A 24,658-nucleotide genomic window follows, 5' to 3' on the forward strand; every position below is an offset into this window, starting at 1 on the left:
CTTATTAGTTTTTCCTAATTATTATTAAAGACTTATTAGTGTCAAAGAAGCAGCCAAGAGGCTCTGGGATCATATGGCACACATTTGAGTCTTGGCTGTGTCTCTTATTTGCTTTGTGATGTTGGGTAATTTGTTTCAGTTTTCTGTGTCTCACTTTCCCTACATATAAAGTAATGAAAGTATATACCTGTAGAGTTGTAGCAAGAACTAAATAAAAAATACTCCAAAAAATTCACACAGAGCCTGGCACATAGAATACTTCCATAAATGCAAACTATGAAATGTCCTTATTGCCCACTAGACTGAACTGTAAGCTTCATGAGAGGAGGCTTCATGATTGTCTTGCTCATGACTCTGAAAGGCTAAGAGCCTACTGCTTACTGATTGCTTAAATGCCCACTAAAAGAAACACCTTTTCTTGCACTTACCTGGGTCCCTAGACTTCCAGAAATCAAATTTGTTGAGTGAATCTCAACAAGAAGCCATCTAAGGTTGGAAGCTTAATTTAGTCTTATTATTAGTTTTACTCTTTCGTTATTATTTTTTATTAATATATTAATGCATCTTTAATATCTTTAAGATAACATCTCTTATCATACCTTTATCATAACTTTCCTGCCCCCTCCCCAGAATCTTATTGATATGTTGTATAAAAGGAATGGTGGCCAGGTGCAGTGGCTCATGCCTGTAATCCCAACACTTTGGGAGGCCAACGTAGGTGGATCACTTGAGGTCAGGAGTTCCAGACCAGCTTGGCCAACACTTGGCCAACATGGGGAAACACTGTCTCTACTAAAAATACAAAAATCAGCTGAGCGTGGTAGCGCATTCCTGTAATCCCAGCTACTTGGGAGGCTGAGGCAGGAGAATCGCTTGAACCTGGGGGGCAGAGGTTGTAAGGTTGCAGTGAGCCAGGATGGCACCACTGCACTCCAGCCTGGGCGACAGAGCGAGACTCTGTCTCAAAAAAAAAAAAGAAAAGAAAAGAAAATATCTTCAGGAGTTCGAGACCAGCACGTCCAACACAGCAAAATCCCATCTCAACTAAAAATACTAACATTAGCTGGGCATGGTGACATCCCAGCTACTCAAGAGGCTGAGGCAGGAGAGCTGCTTGAGCCTCGGAGGTGGAGGTTGCAGTGAGCTGAGATCGCACCACTGCACTCCAGCCTGGGCAATAGGATGAGACTCCAACTCAAAAAAAAAAAAAAAAAGAAAAAGAAAAAGAAAAAGAAAATAGATAACACATTATTAATCAAAGTTGATAGTTTACATTAGGGTTCACCCTTGGTATTTATTCTATGGATTTGACAAAAGTATAGTACCATGTATCTTCCATTATAAATACAAAGTTGCATTTCTTTTTCTACTTCTTGGTTCGTGTCACTCTTAAGAAGCAGTCAGAGCTCTTCCTGGTCACAGCTCTTGAGCCCAATATACCATCTGCCTCCTCCTCCTATTTCAGCCATCTCAAATCTTTTATAGACTCACAGCCTTAAATGTGTTGGCACTGAATAGGACCTTAGGGATCCAAGGCCAGCTCCATCGTTTTACAGATGAGAAAATTGAGCCTCAGAAAGGTAAGTAATTTGCCCAACATCCGGAGCTAGTTAATGGAAGGGCTGAGACCAGCTCTCCTGCCAATATGCCACACCCCCATTGCTTTGCATTGACATCACTCAACTTTTTTAAAATTTTCTTTAACACATTATAAATCTTCTTTTACTAGAGAACCTTAACATTTCCTTTAAGAGATGTTAAACTGACCAGGTTTTCCTGCTTTCTTTTTCTTCTTTTTTCTTACTTAGGGAATCTATTTAGGTTACTCTTTGGGTCTGAATCGGGTCTGCAGAACTGAATTGCTTGGTGAAGTTAGGCCAGTATTCAGCTAGAAAATAACCCACATAAGTTGTGCAGTGTTCTGCTCAGATAGTTAGCAATGATGCCCCAAATTCCCAAATCATACAGGGAGCATTGAGATTCAACATTTAGCCTTTCTAAAATGAATTTTAGATAGTCTTTTCCTGGAACAGTCTCTTAAGGATTGCTTTGATAGTTATATGGAAAAAAAGATACAATGCTACTGATTTAAATAGAAGACAGATTAAGAATCTGAAGTGTCATTATATCTTTTAGCAGGCAAACTCACAAATGGAGTAAGTTTCGAAATAGAATTTGCTGATTGAAATGAGTGAGAAACATTTATAACTTTAGTATCAGAGAATGCTCTGGTATAAAAACCCAGGCTATCTCTTAGGGAAGTTACATGTTTCCACCTTAAGCAGGGTCATCCAACCTCTTCCAAGGCCACATGGTGGCTGATGCAGAAGGGACAGGTCATTTCCAGCTCACTCACACATTATACCAAGAAGATATTACATTCATTCATCAACTAAAAATAATCACTAATAACATGTTATTAAAAAATAGCAACGAAACACCAAGCAATAAGAAAAAGCGATCTTTGTGTTCAAAGCTTAAAACATGATAAAAGTCATAAATTGCTAAACTTATGTAGTAGCCATTAAAAAAATTATCTAACTGTCACAGCAGAGACCAATTTTTCACCACGCAAAATGTGACATCATCTCTAAAGGTCCCTGCTACGAGAGGCATTTGCCAGTATTGTGGGTGTATTCTTAAAGGCTAATTAAAAACTTTCAGCCCTTAGGTTTCAACACTACAGTTTTGCTACAGCAAAGTGAGATGGGGAACCTTAAGTCTGATGGGCTATGCCAGATGCCAAGGGGCAAAATTCCAGGCTCTCTTATAATCCAATTGACACATGCAATATTTATTACAGAGCAGCAGGAGTTCGTGATTTCATCAATAGGCTGAGAGATTAGATGATTTTTTTTCAATTGAATAACTGGTCTACAATAATGGAATTCTATATCAGGTGTGGAATAAGCCAGTGGTCTGTTCTTTTATACCTCGTTAGTGCAGTAAACAAGGTGCCAGAATGACGTGCTGTACGGGATGGAAAGAACATGCCCTTTTAATGGTTTCCAATAGTGGTTTTGATAGTTACTTGAAATAATAAAGCAAACATTAAAAGGGCTACCTTTGCCAGATTTCATGTGCTTGGGTGACTAGAATGTATAGCTATGGCAAAAAAAAAAAAAAAAAAAAAAATTAAGGCAGCTATAAGGGGGTGGCTCTGTTTCTTTCTTCAGAGTAATGTTAACATTTTCTCCATATTTCCTGAATCATTTGCCCTTAACAAGCTAGGAATGTTGACTCCTACAAATACAATTGGAGTGGATGCTGTATATAAATTCAGGATGCTCTGGTACCTTCAGTTTCTCCCAAAAATCAGGGGAGATGCTAAAAATATTTAACAGCTAGTAAGATACAAAATGACCAATCGAACTGGATCCTGGCCAGGATGCTTTACCTGCAGGCAGAATGTAAGCGCTGCCAGGCCTTCTGTTGAGACATCTTGGGATTTGGCGGTTTTCATCTCTGAATCCACCGGTGTCGGGAGGATGCTCAGATGACTCCGAATCTGGGAATTGCCCCAGAACTGCATGTTCATTTCCTGCATATTTTTATGTTATGGGTTAAAAAAGCATGAACAGCATGGCGTGTTAGTAAGAACTCTGGATGAAATGACCAAAACAATTTGCATTCATGTCCCAACTCTGCTACTTGCCAACCGCATGACTGTGAACAGTACACATGCTCTCCCACTTAACTATAGAATGAAGGAATTGGATGAAAATTCTCTTTTGCTCCACGGTTCGTGTAAGCTTCACACTCATGCCTGCTCAGAGATAATTAATAAAACCTTCCAGCTTTCTGACTTGTGAAAGTGCATAGTCTCCTGCCAGTGGAAATTTCTGATTGTTATGCAGTGTCACCCCAGAGATCTACTTGCTTTACCTTCACGAGATCCATATTTCTGCTGGGTGAGTACTATTAGCTAAAAAATTTGTCAGGTGTTCAGTGTTCTATCTTACAATCTTCCATATCATGTCACATGAAATTGGCACAATTTCTTAAGTGGGAAACATTAAATGTCTAGGCTTTAGACCATGCCTCTGAAGGAGAAATGCCACATGGGCAGAAAGTTTTGAAGCAAGTGTGCTGGAGTGAATTGTTGATCTCCTTCCTGTACTGCCAGCCTTATTATGCACATTTTGGAAGAGGAATAAGTTGACTAATTATGTCACTTTTCTTGTGTTTCTTAAAAGTTATTGAGCACAAAAGAACTGGCCTGGATCTATCCATTACTCTAAGCAGTGGCAAGCAAAGACTTCTATCTACTTCTAGTCTCTGCCCAACTGCCCTGATGGCCAGCCCTGCTCCAACCCTGCTCCACCAACCCTGCTCCTTCTTGCTACTGCTTTTTACTGAGGGTTAAAAATGTCCATTGCCTGACAATTGTAGTGAGGAAGAAAAACTGTTCCTGCCTTCATCACATGTGGGTAGGTGGACAGGGGCTTGCTTGCCAAGTCCAAATCTTTGTGTGGGGTAAATTACTCCTTACACTGATCGTAAAATAAGCATCTGACATTTCTTGCAAATGCTCCATTTCTTAATACAGAGTTAACCTGCCAAAAACATTGTGTTTATAATCTAAATATTTGGATCATAAGCCAAAAGGGTGGGGGAGTCTGTCTTCCTCCATATTTTGCACAGTGATGTGTCCAAAAATGTTAATTATGATAATAATAAATAATCAAAAAAGAACATGTTAGAGGGAAAGTATGAGGAGTCAGGGATGCTAAATTGCATTAGTTATGAGAATTATTTATGGGAGAAAAATGAAGAGATGCCTCTGGATTGCCCGTCCCCTTGCAGATATTTTCCTAGTTTTCATACCCACAAGACATGCTTCATTCCGGGACAGGTGAAAATGTTGTGAAGACTGATGCCAGGGTAATGGCTGGAACACCACTCAGAAGGTGTAAAGCTTCCTGAAGGTCTAGTGGGGATTATGTTTTGTCTGGGAACAGGTTGAAAACCCAGAGCACTGTCTCTGGAGTCAGACGGACTTGGGTTTGGGTCAGGATTCTAACAGTTCTAAGTGTCCTCTCCTAGCCTATCTCCTCATCTCTGTTATAGGGTTAGTAAATGCTTCTGTGTCAAAGGGCTTGTATGAGCGTTGAATAAGATTGTGCATGGAAAGTACTTGGCATGATACTTGCATGCAGAAGTACTCAACAAATGTAATGATGGTGGCGAGGATCACTGGAATCTCCCTCCTTTAATTGACAGCTGCGCTGGGCCTTCCCTGATGCTCAGGACCCGGTGCCCGGGGCATGCCTTCTGTTGTGTCTTCACTCCTGCAGAGGCATGCCTGCTTCTTTCATGGACCATATGTCTCTTTTGCTGAGACAGCCTCAGCTTCAAATATTCTGATCCATTGTTTCCATAAATCAGTGAAATAACAGAGAAGTCCAGTATTTGATATATAGTAACTGAATGACTCAGGTCAATGATACAATAAAAACATGTGTCACCAAAAAATGAGTCACAGGCTGAAGAATTGATACATTAATGAGGACACACGTGTGCATGCTAGCCCACCTTCGATAGGATGAGGTGTGTGAATATGCTGTTGTTTTAGCTGTAAAGGTGAAGAATATTATACTTTTAAAATCTTGCCACATTGGGGCAATGCAGAGGTGATGGACTGTAATGGGGTGGATAAACGGTGACTATTTCTACTTGCTACTGAATGCACTTGGGGAATTTAAAATAAGTTTGAAATTGTTTCAGAGGGTCAGAATTATTTTCGTTAAAATTTTAATTTAATTTTATTTTAACATCAAAATGCAGAACGATTGCTAAAATTTGATTGGATAAGACATTTTATAAGAATTCACAAAATCAGACCAAATTTAATCTTGAAACTGTGTCTAGACTTTTTATTTGGAAATTATGATTAACATATTGCTAATCAAAATTCCTGAAGCAGAGGCCTTTGTCTATACTGAAGACTTACAAAGGAGAGTGAGATGTATTTATTTGAGATGATGGCCACAAAGCCCATGTGGCTTGCATTTGATAGAATGATAATGGAGTAGCATTCTTAAGCCTGTGATTAATTGCAACAAGCCTTGGAAAGCTACTTGAAAAACTATGCTTTGTTTATAGTATTTATTTCTTTGATTCAAGAATTGTTCCAATTGCAAAACTCTCCTAGGGCACATGTTCAAATGATTAATATATTATTTATATGGAAAATAACCTAGAATAACAACTAAACTGAAAGCAAATAGTTGCCTTAGTACCAACCTATGGCACAAGACCAATTAGGATGAAAAGAAGATGAGATCCCCTTCTTGGCTTTGTGTTCATACATGGTGAGGTAACTTCAGAACTTTGTATTATGGTACCCCTCTGGGGGCTGAGATAGAAAGTTCCCTAATGATGGAGACTAACAATCTTTAGTAGCAAAGGAAGAGACTGGGCGTTTTATACATATATGGTCATGATTTGGAGACTTGCGAGGAAGGCCAAAGTGGATTGGGTGTGGTCTCGGTGTAGCACAATGGAATCTGGTGGCTTAAACCTAGCTGTCCACATTTCACTATCTGAAGAGCAGAAAATGTGTTAATAGGAGCCTGGTGAGTGGAGGAGACTGAAGATGGAGAGAGAGCCTGGACCTCAACATGAGCATTTGGAGCCATTTGGCAGCATTAGGCTGTGACCGCTTAGAGAAACAAAAGGTAAGATCCTCCGATTAGTTCCTCTTTTTCTGAGTTCATGTTTGCAAAGCACTTTCTAACTATACAATTTCCTATTTCAGTTTTCAGATAGGGAGAATATGCACTGACCAATGTTTGGTGTGTTCATCAACTTGGTTATAGTTGTCAGTGTAAATGAACTCACTGTCTGGATAGAGGGGAGAATGAAATGACTTATTCTGTGCCGAGGAGAGACAGAGTGAAAAACAAACTTCAGAAGGCTTGAAACTCAGGCCTGCTCTATCACTTTCTCTGTCTCTAACATGCTTTCATTAGCCCGTAGAAGCTTGAGAGACGCACAGACACATCTTGCAACATCTTCTGGCTTCTCGACGTGCATTTATGTGAGTGTGGGAGCCATGCGTGTGTGCATGCTGGGAGAGGAACCCCCATCTCCTCCTCCCCGGCAATGTCCCCGCTCTCTTTAGATCCTTATGAACTGACTCAGTTCCCATGGATGGATGCTGTGGGCAGAAGCAGGCCACTGGCCCTGGGCTCCACAGCTGGCTTCAAGCTCTGATCTCTGTGTTCATTTCACTCTGTAATCTCAGTCCCAGCAGACCTCTCATCTTCCTGGGTGATTGAGTGTAGATTCTAGTTTTATTCTTTTAACACTTTTATTTACTGATGAAGGAAAATCCTAATTTATTTTCTATTGGGAAAAAAAATATGGACCAACCCCATAAAACCGGAACATTGGCAACTACTGCCATTTTGAATCCCAGTTCTACAGAGTTTGGAGATTTATTAAATTTTTCTAGTTAAAAGAGACCTTAGAGACCTTCTAGTCCACATAAGAACAAAAGAAATATGTTTTATATTGCAAAATGCACACACATCCACCCACCAACACAAGCAAATATTCATACAGACACACACAACTGAAACAAAAGTTTTTTTTTTTTTTTTTTTTTTTTGAGATGGAGTCTCGCTCTTTCACCCAGGCTGGAGTGCCATGGTGAGATCTTGGCTCACTGCAAGCTCTGCCTCCTGGATTCAGGCCATTCTCCTGCCTCAGCCTCCCCAGTAGCTGGGACTACAGGCACCCGCCACCACACCCGGCTAATTTTGTTTTTGTATTTTTTGTGGAGACGGGGTTTCACCGTGTTAGCCAGGATGGTCTCTATCTCCTGACCTCATGATCCGCCCACCTCAGCCTCCCAAAGTGCTGGGATTATAGGCGCGAGCCACCGCACCTGGCCAATAAAAGTTTTTAATGAAATAAACTGCTTACTGCATGGGGTTTATATTGATATTTTCTATTCTATTTCATGAAAACTACTACTGGTCACTAACCAATTAAGTTGGTTTTAGAGTCACCTAATTGTGTGTGTGTGGGGTGGGCTTGCTGTGTTTAACCTTTAACCTCTGCTTGAGTCCATCTCCTAATTCCTGTCTTCTTCCAATTGTAGGAGCAGGGACCAAATGGGACTTATCCACCTTATCTGTCACTGAACTGGGGCGTTGTGATGACTAATGCGGAAGGAACACAAAGTAAGCTAGGAAGGCTGGCATGAAAACAGATAAATGGAATAAGTGCCTGAGAGCAGAAACAAGCCTGGTAGGCAGTAATGCAGCCTCAGGCAGGGCTGGCAAGAATGTTTTGAGTATCCTTTAGAGACCTTCAATGCTGTCAGTTTTCTACATGTCATTATTGAGCTCCAATTCCCTTATCCTGGACACAGTAGAGCCTCCTCTGAGAGAAATTAATGTTGCTGACTGAAGGTCATGGCCAAAATCATGGTGTGCACACACCCCCAGGTCACATTCTTTCTGATTCAGTGATAATTATACTAAAATAATAATAGAAATAACAGCCATCATCTTTCTTTCTTTCTTTCTCTTTCTTTCTTTCTTTCTTTCTTTCTTTCTTTCTTTCTTTCTTTCTTTCTTTCTTTCTTTCTTTCTTTCTTTCTTTCTGTCTCTCTCTCTCTCTTTCTTTCTTTCTTTCGTTCTTCTTTCTTTCTTTTTTTGAGATGGAGTCTCGCTCTGTCACCCAGGCTGGAGTGCAGTGGCACAATCTCGGCTCACTGCAAGCTCCGCCTCCCGGGTTCACACCATTCTCCTGCCTCAGCCTCCTGAGTAGCTGGGACTACAGGCACCAGTCACCACGCCCTGCTAATTTTTTTTTGTATTTTTAGTAGAGACGGGGTTTCACCGTGTTAGCCAGGATGGTCTCGATCTCCTAACCTCATGATCCGCCTGCCTCGACCTCCCAAAGTGCTGGGATTACAGGCGTAACATCATTTCTTAGTGATTATTATGTGCCAACATGTTATGTACGTTATCTTATTTAACTTTTGTATGAATCTTATGAAGTAGGCAATATTTCACTCATATTACAAATGAAGAAATGGAGACTTGTGGCAGGGCCTGGTGGCTCACACCTGTAATCCCAGCACTTTAGGAGGCCGAGGTGGGTGGATCACCTGAGGTCAGGAGTTTGAGACCAGCCTGACCAACATGGTGAAGCCCCATCTCTACCAAAAATACAAAAATTAGCCTGGTGTGGTGGCACACACCTGTAGTCCCAGCTACTCGGGAGGCTGAAACAGGAGAATCGCTTGAACCTGGGAGGTGGAAGTTGCAGTGAGTTGAGATCTTGCCATTGCACTCCAGCCTGGGAGACATAGCAAGACTCTATCTCAAAAAAAAAAAAAAAAAAAAAAAAAAAAAATGGAGACTTGGAAAGATTAGATAAGTGATTTGCTGAATGTCACGCAACTAGTAAGTGGCAGAGGTAGGATTTGAACTTCAGTCTGCCTCCTTTGTTGTGTCTATTCAACTGCTATACATACATTGTATTGCGTATGTATGAAAGTGTTCAGATGACCTTTAGATTTGAGGAAACACTTTCATTAGGAAGTTTTTTTTTTTTTTGAGGTGGAGTCTCGCTCTTTCACCCAGGCTGGAGTGCCATGGTGAGATCTTGGCTCACTGCAAGCTCTGCCTCCTGAAAACAAACACTGCAGAATTGCCAGTGTTTTCTGGAGATCTGCTGCCAAAATGGATTTTTATATCCTGCTGTTCCAGAGACATGTAAAGAAACCAGACTAAACACAATAACCTTTCTTTCAAAGAATGTTTTCTGAAGATAGTAGAGAAAGTTTAAAAATTCTCCCAATTGAAAACACTGGTATTTCTTTTTTTCTTTTTTTTTTTTTTTAGACGGAGTCTCACTCTGTCGCCAGGCTGGAGTGAGGTGGCGTGATCTCGGCTCACTGCAACCTCTGACTCCCTGGTTCAAGTGATTCTCCTGCCTCAGCCTCCTGAGTAGCTGGGATTACCGGCACCTGCCACCACACCCAGCTAATTTTTGTGTTTTTAGTAGAGACGGGGTTTCACCTTGTTGGCCAGGATGGTCTCCATCTCCTGACCTCGTGACCCGCCTTCCTCAGCCTCCCAAAGTGATGGGATTATGGGCGTGAGCCACCGTGCCTGGCGACACTGGCATTTCTATGTATGCGCTACCAGCAAAGACTAGACACAAGCTAATGTTTATAGGGGGCAAAAATCCATGTGTCATATGTATGCTTGCACTTCTATTTTCAGAAGATTCTATGGGAGAAAGTTCTTTAGTAAATCAGATCAAAATGTAAACAAAACCTAGTATGCATGTTGGAAAATGTAAAATGGGAAATTAAAACATAATTGTGAAAGGCAGACAGACTTTTATTTACTTAGTACCATATTATAATCACAATGATTTAGGCCACAGGCTTTACTTGAATAAAACAAAACCTTGGGATTATAAGTATAAATGTGAGTCCAATGCTTTAATTTGCTAATTATGCTTCCTGGTGATAGAGTGAGGCTTATCATCTGTGTGGGTGGTGTTTTATTATGTTATTTTATTAACATGAGAAGAAGAGGCTATAAAAATGGTGCAATATTCCCACTTAATACGCAGATTTTTTAAGCCTGAAGTTAGTAATTATGAATAAAATTAAAATCCATTGCATATTAGTTGTAGAAAGTAATATATAAACTTAATTACATCTTCTAGGTAGCAATTATTTATTCTATACTAGTCATCACTAGAGAAACAAAATACATAACAAAGAGGTATTTATGAAAAGGATAGGAGGAGAATTATAGGTCTGTAGAGCTGGGATATAGTATCTTGAGGATGACATTGTTGTTGTTTTTTGGATAGGAAAATAGAGTCCAAGAGTGCTTGGGTAGCTTGTATAGGTCACACAATGAGCAGTGGCACAGCCCAGGGTAGAGAAGCCATGACTCCTTATTGCCCAGGCTGGCGAGTTCCTCAGTGAGTTGTTATTCAGTGCAACAATTAGCTTGGGCAGACTCTGGACCATAAAGCAGGAAGGGGCCTCGATAATAGCAATCGAGAGACCAAAAAGCCAACTCACAAGTCTTTCCTGAAGGAATAACAAAACATTTTTTCCCTCAGTGTTTCGGTTTACATGTCCTATGGCACTACATGAATATAATGTATTTAGGGAACTGAGAAGGTTTTCTTATGCAACGTATCACAATAATGTCCGTTAGTCTCATGAATGAACTGTGAAAGGATCGCTGACCTCAGGACAGCTTGGCAGTAAGCACCATTAAGCACCCAGACTCTTTAGAGTTATGCACAGCAGCCTGGAGTAAAAATAAGGTTCTTTCCAAGTTAATGACCTTTTTGTGAACAAACAGAATCTCTGAGAGTGATCCTCAGCACATGGTTTTCAAGACATGTGAGCCACTTGTTTTTGAAATAGAGCGACATGCTGAAAGCCTCAGGGAAAAATGGCACTTAAAACATAAAAACAGCAATTCCTATTGAGCAATCCATCCCCATTGGCGTACCAGGGCCGGAACCATATGTATGAATGGCCTACAACACGGGCATGGAGTTATGATGGATGAGATACTGAATGCAAGTGCCTCTGAAAAAAAAAAACCCAAAGACGAGAATCCCAAGTCAATCATTGTCCTTCTAAGGAACCCGAACTTTAAAACCCTCACTACCATTTTTTCTCTTTTCCATAAACACCATATAATATTAGCTACCCTTTATCGAATAGCCTTCACTGTGGGCTGGATGATGTGCCATGTGCGCTACCCTAAGTGGGTTTTGCAAAGACTTTCTGAAGAGTCCTTATTACCTCCATTTTACAGATGAGGTTTGGAGAAGTTAAAACATTTGCTACTACATCATGCAGCTCACTTATAAACCTAGGTTTGTTGGACAACAAAATCATCCTCTTTGTGACCAAATAATAGCAATAGCATTATTGCTATTATTATTATCTTCTAGGAAGAATCCATTTAAAAATCAGGCAAACAAGTGTTTTCCCCGACATCAGATCACCAACTAAGTCAGTAGTGGAGGAACTGACGAACTTGGGAAACCTCATATCAATTCCAGACCTAATACACAGTTTAAAAATATTGAGAATCAGGCAGCAACCTTTATTTGGTCATTTGGATAAAAGTACTGTTATTTTATAATAAAATGTTTATGTGCTTTTTTAATATCAGAAATATGCTTAATTATTTGGTAGTTTCTGACTACTGGATGGCATAGTGGCTCCTCAGCTGGTTAAGACTGATTATCTCCAGTTTATAGCACTAGGGCTTAATTAATTTGCACATTCTGTACAGACTGGGAGAAGAAAATTCTTAAAAGTTAATGGGCTAATTTTATATTTAGCCACTATATCTTTAGTACAACTCTGGGCAACAACATTTCATGTTATATAGCTTAGTGCAATAATAATAGTAAAAGAGAGGTTGTTGATGGCTGTAACTAAGGTTTACATTCTGGCTTAAAGCTTTTGCTTTCTGTTTCTTTATATTAAGTCTGTTGTTAATGGATGGGAAGGATTTTGCAGGCCTGAATGAGGGTGGAGGTTCAAGTAAGGACACTGGCAAAGCAGGTGACTAGAATCTGACTGAGAAGTTTGGTATTGGAGTCGGTCCTGAGTTCAGATTCTGAGTTTGCCACTTTTTAAAGCTATTTAACCTTTAACAATTTAACCCATCTGTGCTACAGTTTCCACATTTGTAAAATGGGAATCATAATACCTACATGATAAGATGGTTGCAAAAATTGAATGTCTCGGCTTGGCCCAAAGCAAGAGGGCAGTGAATGGTAGCCACTATCGGGAGGTGCTCATGTAAAAGACTTGGAACCTGGCTCCTCAAAGTGAGGACCTGCCCTGACCTGCTCCAGCTCCCGGAAAGGCAGAAAAGCCTGGCAAAGAGCCCACTGTTGTTCTTAGGCAGGCCTCCTCCCCTGCTTTGCACTGAGCTCATCACTCGGGCTGTACTCACCTGGGTCACAAGGAAATATGTAGATGGTAAGTCCCAGAGTCAAGTACAGGTATTTTCCATTTTCATAGCAACTTGTGTTCTATTGGGCACACAGTGGTTGTGTGGTAAATATGTATTTGATTTTATGTATAATGTGAAGGGCAGAGCTTCTTTCCCCTGGCTATGAGTTGAGAATGGTAATAGGTAGATGAGTCCACATGATAAAAAATATGGGGCACGTGGAGAGGAAAAAAAGGAATGAGTCTTCCTAAGAGCGAGTATGAGAAATAAGATTTTCCTGCAAACCCAACACTGTTATAAAAAGAACAAAAGTCAACCCAGTAAACATCTTACTACCTTAACGAACACTAATTTGATACTTGTGGAAATGCGCTTTGGATTGAGCTGTAGTGTACAGTGAGCCCCTTCAAGAGAACCATGCATTTTGTGCCGTTTTTGAATCATTTTTGTAGTAAAGCTGGGTTAATTGCGCATCATTTTTATTCATTTGTTTCTACTTGGCAACACCCAACTAAGATAATTTGAGTTAGTGGATGCAGGATATTGGGAACTTCTGAAGCTAGTTTTCTTTAAACTACTAAAAAAGTTTATATTCACATAGTTTGGGGTCCTTCTGTCAAAAATGGACAGAGCCTAAAGTGTATTACTTTAACACACTATGTGTACAAGCAAAGCTACAAACACCTATGGAGTAAAGCTGGTCAACTGGGCTGAGGCCAGTCCATTTTTCAAGCTTTTGTAAAGATTACTTCAGGTGACAATTTTTACTGAAAACGTGTTTTGTTTTGATTTGATTGACAGTAGTGATAGATTTGTAGATAAACCGAAATTCAAATGCTTATTCATACTTCAATAAAACCCCTTGATAGGTTATGATTTTCTTCTTGAGAATAAATTTCCTTACTATGAAATACTGAGTATTTCCTGTTTGAGGTCAAATTGTAACTACCGTGAAATGATCTATTAGAAAAATTTGGGTCCTTCTAGTGCCAGAGGAAAGAAATGCACAATTAAATACACTCAGATACAGAAAGCAACTGAAAGACAAAGAAGAGAGTAAATAGAGAAGAGCCTTATGGTCCTGACATTTTATTTTTGAAGTATAAGAAAATGACATTTGAGATTTTAATGTGGTTTTGTCTGAGCTCAATCTAAGATTTTACTTATTTCTACATAACACGTCATCATTAGTTTCAGCTGACCTCATTGCCACATGCATAGCTGAGGGCTTGTGGAAAGAAATCACAGGGATTTCCAGAAAAGGTGACCTCACCACAGAAGCACAGAAGCAAGGAGACCGAGGAAGACTTCAGGGCTGAGAAGTGAAGTTAATGGGATGAATTCCTGTAGAAAGCCGCAATGTGCTGTAAACAGGGCCAGACTTGCAGTGGCACCCAAGCAATGAACAAAGGCAAATGGGTTGGGAGACTGTGGTTGAGCCCTTTCCTCAGGAAAATCTCCTCCTTTCTCAAGGCCTCAGTTTCCTTTTGACTCAATGTGGCAGTTGGACGTAGCTGGATGTCTAAGTTTTCTTTCTCAATGCTGTGGTTCTGGGTGACCAGGTCAAGAGCAGACTCTATTTCTGTTATGCAAGATCTGAGCTCAGGGCTCTGCACCATCACCTGCTATGGCTCTGAACCCTGTGTCTGCAAAGAAAAGAGATGGGTGGGGAAATTGCGCAACTATGAGCAAAATTGCAGGTCAGATCTCACCCCTGTTCAGGAAATGGAAGGGTTTCCTTTTATCTTCTTGCATAATGGTATTAGCTAAAAATGAATTTACTATAAATAATAAAACAGTCAACATCTATTGAGTGGTTATGATGGGCCAAGTGTGACACTAAGGATTTTTCATGCACTGTCTCATTTACTTCTCAAAATAACCCTTTGAAGGAAGTGCTAGCATCATTCCCATTTTTATATACAGATAAAATTGGAGGCCCAGAGACAGAGAATAACCAGCCTCAGTTTCCTAGACCAATAATGGCAGAACTTGTATTCAGACCCAGTTTGACTGCAGAGCCTGGGCTATTTATTTATTTATTTTGAAGTAAGGGTTGCACTCTGTCACTGACGTTGGAGTGCAGTGGCACCATCATGCCTCACTGCAGCCCTGACCTCCTGGGCTCAAATGATCGTCCAGTCTCAACCTCCCATGTAGCTGGGGCCACAGACATGCACCACCAGGCCAGGCTGATTTTTGTATTTTTTGTAGAGATGGGGTTTCACTATGTTGCTTGGTCTCAAACTCCTGGTTTCAAGCGATCCTCCTGCCTTGGCCTCCCAAAATGCCAAGATTACAGGTGCGAGCCACTGCACCTGGCCTGTACCATCTTTTAAAGTCTCATGGCCCAACCGGATGCAAGTTAAATACATATTGATACAATCACCTGGTGCAATTTTATTTTTGGAAAAACAATGGATGCTCACAGGCAAATAGAAACATTCGTTGGGGCCGGGCATGGTGGCTCACGCCTGTAATGCCAGCACTTTGGAAGGCCAAGGCAGGTGGATCACCCGAGGTCAGGAGTTTGAGACCAGCCTAGCCAACACGGTGAAACCCCATCTCTACCAAAAATACAAAAATTCGCCAGGAGTGGTGGTGCGTGCCTGTAATCCCAGCTACTTGGGAGGCTGAGGCAGGAGAATTGCTTGAACCTGGGAGGCGGAGGTTGCAGTGAGCCAAGATCGCACCATTGCATTCCAGCCTGGGTGACAGAGCAAAACTCCATCTCAAAAAACAAAACAAAACAAAACCAAAACCAAAACAAAACAAAACAAGAAATATTCATCGGATGGCCGGATTATGGGTGGTAACTCTTTTTTCTCTTCCTTGGTGTTCCATTAATGCTGTCTGTGTAATGAGAAACAAAATAATAATTTTAAAAACCCAAGGAAATAGATTTCTTCTTTGATGTACTCCTTATAAGAATTTGGTTTCCAGTAAGCCACGTTCTTCTGAGGAAGGGCAGAGAACTTTGAGTTACATGTAGCAGATGCTTATTTTGCCGAGGCTTTATGTCAGAGATGGGCTAATTCATGTTTCTCAACAGCCCCCGTGTGCCAGGCTTTGTATGTATAAGAAAAGGGGATGCAGTGTTTGGATTACTCTGCCTCGGTTACTCCTTGTGTAAGCAGTATGGATATTTCTGACTGTCCTTTTGATTCTAGTTGAAGCTGCTTGCCACAGGCATCTCTTAGTAGATTGCTTTGTGATTTATGCAGGTCTAAAGGAGACCAAGGATCATTTATCTTCAAACCAGGAGAGATGAAAGCGGCTCGGTAGTAAAATTTCCTGTGGAGTCAGATGAGAGCATCAAAGGGAAAAAAATGTCATTGTTTCATGAAAAACTAGGAAACGTGAGTCAGTTTCTAATGTCGCAGATATTTTCCCGTGAAGAGTTCATGTTTTTGAAAAATCTCCACTAAAGGATAAAAACAGCTGAAGCAGTGAATGGGTGTGATTGAAACGCTACCACCACAAAACATGGCCTTTTCCCGGAGGTTAAGATGAAAGTAAAGGATAAAGTGGTGAAAATCTTAAGCTGACTTAAGCCATTTGTAATTATTTTTTCCATGATTCAATCTAGTTTTCTGCTGTTACTTAAATATTTGAACATTATTCTTCTTATTCTTTCTTCGAGGAAAAGAATTCCTCAAAATGGATGCTTCTCCAGCCTGGATATCTTTTGTTTGTTCACATTCCTCATACTCCACGGCTTTGTATTCATTGACAGCCTCTGTAAAAATGATTCTACCCCAACTGTTTGATGCTCTGTGCTAATTTGTACCATGGTTACTGTGTTTGGTATGTTGTAAGAGCCCTATTCTTTTTAAATGTGTTCCACAGATTTAGAGATATTTAAAACACTGTGATGCCCGGAGGAAAAAAAAATGTTGTAATCAAGCCATTTGTCACTGTGCATAGGAATATAAGATTTCCACCAGACAGAAAAGATATTATGGGTTTCTCTCTGGCTACTGTACATGCCATAAGTAAAACAATGATGCATGAAGTTGAACTGACTGCCAAAAATAGATCAGGAAGAAAAATTTCTCCCATGACAACTGGCTGTGATCCTAGGGATTTTCCCTTTTACTCTGAAATCTTGAATAGGACTTTATCTTTTCTCTCACTTTCCTTTTCTTTCTTTCCTTTCTTCTCCCTCCTTCCCTCCCTCCTTCCTTTCCTCCCTCCCTTTCTTTCCCCTCCCTCCCTCCCTCCTTCCTTCCTTCCTTTCTCTTCTTTCTATCTCTCTCTAAACACACTGTGATTTTGCCTTGAAATTCTCAGCACAGTAGTAGCAAACAGAACTGTGGCACTAATCAACTTAGTTTGAACGCAGAGCCACTGCAGTGGCTTTCTAGTGGAAACATGTTCTCCTCACTCTTAGTTCTCAGACCTTCATTCCTGACTCAGAAGAGCCTGGTAAGCCTGGGGTGATGTCATTTCAGTCCTGAGGTAATGCTATTATTCAAGACATATTATTAAGCAATTGGGTAGAGAAAGGAGTTCCTTTGAATGAATATACTTTATGCAGAAATATGATTCCTCCACAATCAGGGGCCTACACCTAAACCCAGACATTAAGAACAACAAAAGAACATCACCACCGTCACCACCAAAAACTCAGAAAAAAATTTAAAATTCCTCGGAGCATCAATACTGGACCACTTGAACTGTGTAGTCCACACAACTGTCATTTTTAAATATTTGGAGAATCTAAAAGTTGAAACCATCTGGCATTGTACAACCGACAGTGGAAATGTCGGAGTCTGGGGGTAGTATAGTGTATGGGTGCCGGCAAGCAAGAGAACTGGGCTAGAATCTGAATTTTAACACTTAGCATATGTTAACTTTGGGCAGGTTACTCAGCTTTTTCCAGTTTCAAGCTCCTCATCTGTAAAACCCTTCATCCCTCTTCTGAAGCCATAAGGGAGTTATAATTAGCACGCCTCCATTGGCTCTCTTTTCCTGCTATTAATCTTTCTTAACATTTATACCTTGTCTTCTTGTTAAGATGGTGGGAGCCTTTGGCTTTGTGCACTCAAAGTCTCTATCATGGTTCTTTTTTCTGAGATTCACAGCATGAAAGCAGTAGATGAGGGAGAATGGTTTTCAGGAGTTTTCAATTGGGTTTGAAACCTGTCAAACTGATTAAAAATTGCATGTTATTTGTGCAGCACCCACTTATTTTATCAGTTGATTAATGAGGTACTAGAGTAATGTGTTGGTTGTCTCCAATGTCTTAGAATTTGGTATGTAGTACATTTGATGTATAACTGATATGTTATAGTTTTATTTATTTATTTATTTTCTTTTTTTGTGTGCAATAGATTTCTTGAATTTATTTTTCCTATTTAACCAAAATTTTCTCTCTTCCTTCCTTCCTTCCTTCTTCCTTTCTCTCTCTCTCTTTCTTTCCCTTTCTCTCTTTCTTTCTTTCCTTCTTTCTTTTATTATTATGATACTTTAAGTTCTAGGGTACATGTGCACAGCATGTATTTATTTATTTTTTTTGAGACAGAGTCTTGCTCTGTCGCCCAGGTTGGAGTGTAGTAGTGTGATCTTGGCTCACTGCAACCTCCGCCTCTTGGGTTCAAGTGATTCTCCTGTCTCAGCCTCCAGCCTCCTGGGTTCAAGTGATTCTCCTGCCTCAGCCTCCTGAGTAGCTGACGTACAGGTGTGTGTCACCATGCCTGGCTAATTTTTGTATTTTTAGTAGAGATGAGTTTTCACCATGTTGGCCAGGCTGGTCTTGAACTCCTAGGCTCAAGTGATACACCCGCCTTGGTCTCCCAAAGTGCTGGGATTGCCTGGCCAATATGTTATAGTTTTGTTTTTTTTTTTTTTTTTCTGAGACGGAGTCTCACTCTGTCACCCAGGCTGGAGTGCAGTGGCACGATCTTGGCTTATTGCAACCTCCGCCTCCTGGGTTCAAGCAATTCTCCTGCCTCAGCCTCCCGAGTAGCTGGGACTATTGGTGCAAACCACCAAGCCCGGCTAATTTTTGTGTTTTTAGTAGAGATGGGGTTTCACTATGTTGGCCAGGATGGTCTTGCTCTTGACCTCATGATTCGCCTGCCTTGGCCTCCCAAAGTGCTGGGATTACAGGTGTGAGCCACTGCAACTGGCAGTTATAGTTTTAAAAGGTTAAACATTACATGTAGAAAGAGAAGCCATAATCCACTGTTTCTGGAGGACAAAGTGTATCTTTTTTGAAATACAGATTGAGATCTACAAATCCAGATCAGCCCCACTTACAGATGAGGAAACTGAGATTCAAAGAATGATTTGAAAAAAGACATTTGGTTGATCAACTGTGGGGGACTTGTACACATGCTGCCCAGATAGCCTTTCAAGGAAGGACTTTCAGTTCAGCTGTGGGGAGCGGGCACAGCCCCACTGCCAGCTGTCAGCATCTTCAGGTTCTGTCCCAGAAGGCGAGTTGCTGTGACTGAGGTATCTCCCTTCCTAAGGGAGCCAGCATCTGTGGACCAGATGAGCCATGGGTGAAAAGGCCTGGCCACGGGGCCCACTGTGGGACAGTTTGATGGAACAGAGTTTTGAGTTTGATGGGTAATACTTGTTCCAGTGCTCCCAAAATTCTACCGGATGTTTTGTCCGGCTTGCACTGCAGCCATCTTCCTTCCTCTTTCTTCCCTTCATGGGTGTCAGCTCTGTCTCAGTGCCTGCCTCCAGGGAAACCCACCTGTGTCATTAATTGATTGAAATTACACAGTATATTGGCATTTCAGGAAAGGGATTTATTGAGATAATTATCTTTAAATTAACACATTTTATAAATATGAATAAAAAGTCTTCATATCATCAAATATAAAGGGTTGAAAAAGGAATATATCTTGCCATAAATATAAAATAATCATAAAATAGGCCAGGTGTGGTGGCTCATACCTATAATCCCAGTACTTTGGGAGGCTGAGGTGGGCAGATCTCTTGAGGTCAGGAGTTTGAGACCAGCCTGACCAATGTGGTGAAACACTGTCTGGACTAAAAAAAAAACCCAAAAATTAGCCAGTGTGGTGGCATGTGCCTGTAATCCCAGCCACTCAGGAGGCTGAGGCAGGAGAATCGCTTGAACCCAGGAGGCTGGAGGCTGAGGCTGAGGCAGAAGAATCGCTTGAACCCAGGAGGCAGAGGCTGCAGTGAGCCATGATCACAACACTGCACTCAAGCCTGGGTAACAGACCAAGACTCTGTGTCAAAAAAAAAAAAAAAATGTCATTAAATACATTCAAAGAATATTAAAAAAAACTTAACATTCTAGCTGAATTTTTTTCTGCCTAATGTTCTAGACTTCTTTTTCTCTGCATAAAAATGATCAGCAAGCGTTGGAGAAGTTAAGATATACTACCAACAACCAATTCTCTCATCTTGATGTAATCAGAGAATAGAAAGAGAATTAAAAGGGAATAACTATCTCACTATGTAATCCAGTGTTATTTAACACTAAATGAGAATTTCTCTAATTCATATCTGTGTACCAGAGTACTGGGGCCATAATGTGGCAGACACCAACTCAAGTAAGTGATCAATTGTGGATCCACCATCATTTATCAGATATAATTTCTGTCTATTTTTGTAAAACTCAAAATGGAAATATGTCTGATGTCTTTTTCTCAGCCCAAATTTTTCCATCAATCCTCCTTTCTAATGTAAAACTGGCCTACATTTTCTCTTTGTTCTGTTTCTATGTTTAGAAAAGATTAGAAGATTCCTACAGATAAGCCTCCTCCCAGTTCAGGTGAATTTTCCTCTTTCATTTAAGCAGAAATAAAAAATTCAGTTCTTTCTTTCCTTGATTCATTCACTGAAGAATGTATCTTTTGATGTCTACAAAGCTGGCTTAGTATAGGATAAGTGCGGAGGGACAGGGATAGAATCTGAGAGCGTGTATTTGTGAATGCTACTGTCTGGCTATATCAACCCCAGGCATGCTTGGGGAAAAAGTTAGGGAATTAGAAATTTTGGACAAGAAAGGAAACCAAAGTGTAAAGATAAAAAGAAGAAAGTAAAAGAATTAGTAAAGGAATGAAGGAAGGTTTTCTTTCATTGTATAGACCCTATATATAGAATATCATTTTTTTTCCTGGATTCCAGTTTATTGGAAAATAGATGTATCACAAGTATGACAGCCTCTTATATACATATTTGAAAGAGTGATTTGAAAAAACTAGTTAGTATGTAAATGTTCGTTGTAATGAAGGAAATGAATCTTCAAGTTCTCAGATCATACAAAGGAATCTCATAGATTTGGGTGCTCAAAGCTCTGTTCTGGATATGTCTCCAAAAATTCTTTACTTTTAGCTAGGTACTATTTTTTTTTGGAGAAAAATTGCCACTGAGAACTTAACCGTGGAATCCCCAGATAGGATTAGGCCTTGTTTTGGCACTACCTATGAGGTATGCTACTTGTTTCTGGCACCTGGATCTTCTTTGAAATTGTCAATTGGGTCCAACTGGTTCAGAAACTTCTTCCAAGTAAGGGGGGTTGAAAGGGATCATTAAATTTGTGATTTTACAAAACTTCACCTGCTAGCCAAGAGGGAACAACAGGAATTGAATTTACCCTATTGCTTGAAACAACCGAAAAGATGGATCAAATATATGAAAACAAAATAAAACAAGACAAAACAGTTTTCAAGACTTTAGACTTCAGTGTTTCCTGAGAGACGGGCAACAAATGAGGTGACTGAGTTTTGTGATTATCCAGACTTACTCCCTGGAGAGAGTTTCTAGGCCATGAGAGGGAGAGAGAACCTAGGCAGAGCCTGGCAGTTATCTTGAGTTGAGGAGGCCAAGGCAATGTAGGATACAGTAAATTCCTCTTCAAAGTTTAGCCTGTTAACTTCCCTTAAAATTTGAGAGGGAGAAAATTGTTAAGTACAATGAGTTCTGAGTCCCTCTCCAAAGAACCAATATGGCAGTATGTTCAGCTTCCCTGTACTTCGTTTTCCATTTTAAAGTTTGACTTCCTCATTCTTTACATCTCCTTGCCCCTAGTTTCAGTAAACAACTCCCTCTTAGCCTCTATCACCTGCTTTGTCCTCAGTCATCCTTAGTCACCTGCTCTGTCCTCAGTCATCCTTCGTCACCTGCTCTGTAACCATCCCTCCCACCGAAACTACTCACCCTGCAACTCTGGCTTTTACCCTCACTCTCTTTAAAATAGCCAGTCAGAATTAGCTTAGACTGTGTGGTCCAATCCTAGCCAATAGGGGAAAGACACAGCAGTAGGGACTAGCTGCATTAGGAATAAGACCTCCCTTCCCCTCCCTTGTCTGGTGTGCTCTCGCCATTGCTCCATCCACGAGACGTACCTTTCTATAGAAGTAAATTGCCTTGCTGAGAAAACTTTTGCCTGAGTGCTATTTTCATTTGGTGGCACAGAGCATTTACTTCCAAGAGCAGCTAGAATTTGCAGGTAGGTTGCTGTAAAGGAGAGAGTTGTACAGTTAGAGGACTCTGGAGACCTGCCAAGGGTCCTCCTTGAGTCTTCAGCTGAATACCGATCAGTGCATGCTTGTGAGAAAAATATCTTCAGGCAGGAGAAAGAACTAGCTGAAAGAAGCAGAAGAAATCATCTTCAAAGTTCTCACAGGGCTGATATTATTCCTGCTCCTGCTGGCCAGACTAGAAAACATCATAATTCACGGGGCTTTTGGTAGAGTATTTGGAGGGATTTGCCTCAGTGGTGGTGTAAAATTAGTGCAGATTAAATGCATTAGAAATTGAAATATGTGGGTGCTATGGTTTGGATATAGTTTGTTTGTCCCCAATGAAACTCATGTTGAAATTTGATCTCCATGTGGTGGTGCTGGGAAGTGGGGCCCAGTGGGAAGTGTTTGGGTTATGGGGGTGGATTCCTTGGGAATGGCTTGGTTCCATTCTCATGGTTGTAAGTGAGCTCTGGCTCTGACAAGAGTGACTGGATTAGTTCTCATGGAAATGGATTAGTTTCCCATGAGAGTGTGTTGTTATAAAGCCAGGACACCCCTCCGGTTTTGTCTCTTTCCACATGTTGGCATCTCTTTTGAGCTTCTCTGCCATGTTATTATGCAGCATAAAAGACCTTGCCAGAAGCCAGGGCCATGCCCTTCAACTCCTCAGCCTATAGAACTATGAGCTAAATAAACCTCTTTTGTTTATAAACTACTCAATCTCAGGTATTCTGTTATAGCTACACAAAACAGACTAAGACTGTGAGTAAATGTAAAGACTTGTTTTTTCTTATTTTGGTGTCTTTAACAGATGATTGAAATGGTTACAGCGAAATTAATAATCATGTATTGTGGGATTTATAATGCGTATTTTGTCAAATGTATGACAAAATAGGACAAAGGTTGGGAAGGAAGAAATGGAGGTAGATGTACCAGTGTCAGGTCCTTCTACTTTATGTGATGTGAGTAGTATCACTTGAAGTCAGAATTAATTCACTGGTACAGTATGAAAGTTCAAAAAGTGTACAAATAAAGGAGAAGCTGTCACAGGCATCAAATGATATCTGAGCTGGTCCAAATGTGTAAAGTGGATTTTAAAATGTCACTACGAAGGAAGAAGGGTGTTCGGGGTGAGGGAATAATGTGAAAGAAAATTAATGAAAGAAGGAGAATAAAGAGGCTGTGTTGTTTATTGTGAACACTCTTGCTTAGTTGGAATATGGGAATGTTCCAATGCATAGTGGGCAGTAAGGCTAACAAAGTCAGCAGCAACCAAACCATGGAAGGCCTTCTCTAAGTTTGTACTTTCTTTTGTAAGTAAGCAGTGGATGTGGACATCTTGAGAGCGGTGGGAAGGCATGATCAAAACTACACTTTAGCATTTGTGCTAATCTGTCAGTAATGTATAAAATGAATTAGAGTAGACAAAGACTTAAAGTAGGAAAGTTAGGAGGTTGTGGTAAAAGTCCAAATGAGTATAATAGGCTTTAACTAGGACAGTGGGAGAGAAGATGGAAAGAAAGGGATAGATATCAATGAAGTAGCAGAGAGAATTGATGGGTTTGAGTAAAGGGCGTGAGAGAAGAGAGAGGTAAAGATGTCTGCCTGTCTGATCTAGACTGGGAAGATAATGGTACCTTGAACAGAAACAGGGAAACACAGGTGGACACACAGGTTTTGGCTTTGGACTTCTTGGCTTGGGGTATCCTGGATTCGTCTGGGTGGAGAGGATTGGCAGACAGCTGAGAATGCAGACTAGGAGCTGGGAGAAGAGGTCGTGATGAGAGAGGGATTTAGGAATCATGTGTACTATGTGAGTGTTGAAGCTGTGGAATTAGATGAGATCATCCAGGGAGACAGTAGACAGCAATGAGACAGGAGAGGGCAGGGAAAGGAACATTGGGTCAAGCCTTCATTTAGCAGGCAGGAAGAAAAATACCAGAAGAGGAGGGGTATGTGGAGGGTTTTTTTGTTTGTTTTTGTATGACACCTTGGTGAGATTTTTCTCTGTCTCTCTGGGAGGAAATGGAAAAAGTCCTTGGAGAAATAATTTCTTTAAATGGTTGTGGACGCCCCCCTCCCTTCTGCATGTATATATTTGCCAAAAAGAGCATAATTTTACAGGATGCAAATACCAAAAGTGGAAAGAAGACTTGTGTAGAAGAAAAAACAGCACTGAATAACTTTTTGTAAATGCAAGAAACAAGAAGAATA

The 24,658-nt window shown here is 40.6% G+C and overlaps 1 long non-coding RNA gene across 1 annotated transcript in view; it reads left to right on the top strand.

Moving 5' to 3' along the window:
• Window positions 1–6,490: 6,490 nt before the first annotated feature.
• LOC112132709 (uncharacterized) overlaps window positions 6,491–24,658 on the top strand; it is a 306,500-nt gene continuing 288,332 nt past the window's right edge. The window contains exon 1 of the long non-coding RNA XR_002914425.3: window positions 6,491–6,680. This is a non-coding gene — a long non-coding RNA (uncharacterized LOC112132709). The remainder of the gene's footprint in view (window positions 6,681–24,658) is intronic.

The sequence above is a fragment of the Pongo abelii genome, chromosome 2 (assembly GCF_028885655.2).
Source record: "Pongo abelii isolate AG06213 chromosome 2, NHGRI_mPonAbe1-v2.0_pri, whole genome shotgun sequence".
Lineage (NCBI taxonomy): Eukaryota > Metazoa > Chordata > Mammalia > Primates > Hominidae > Pongo > Pongo abelii.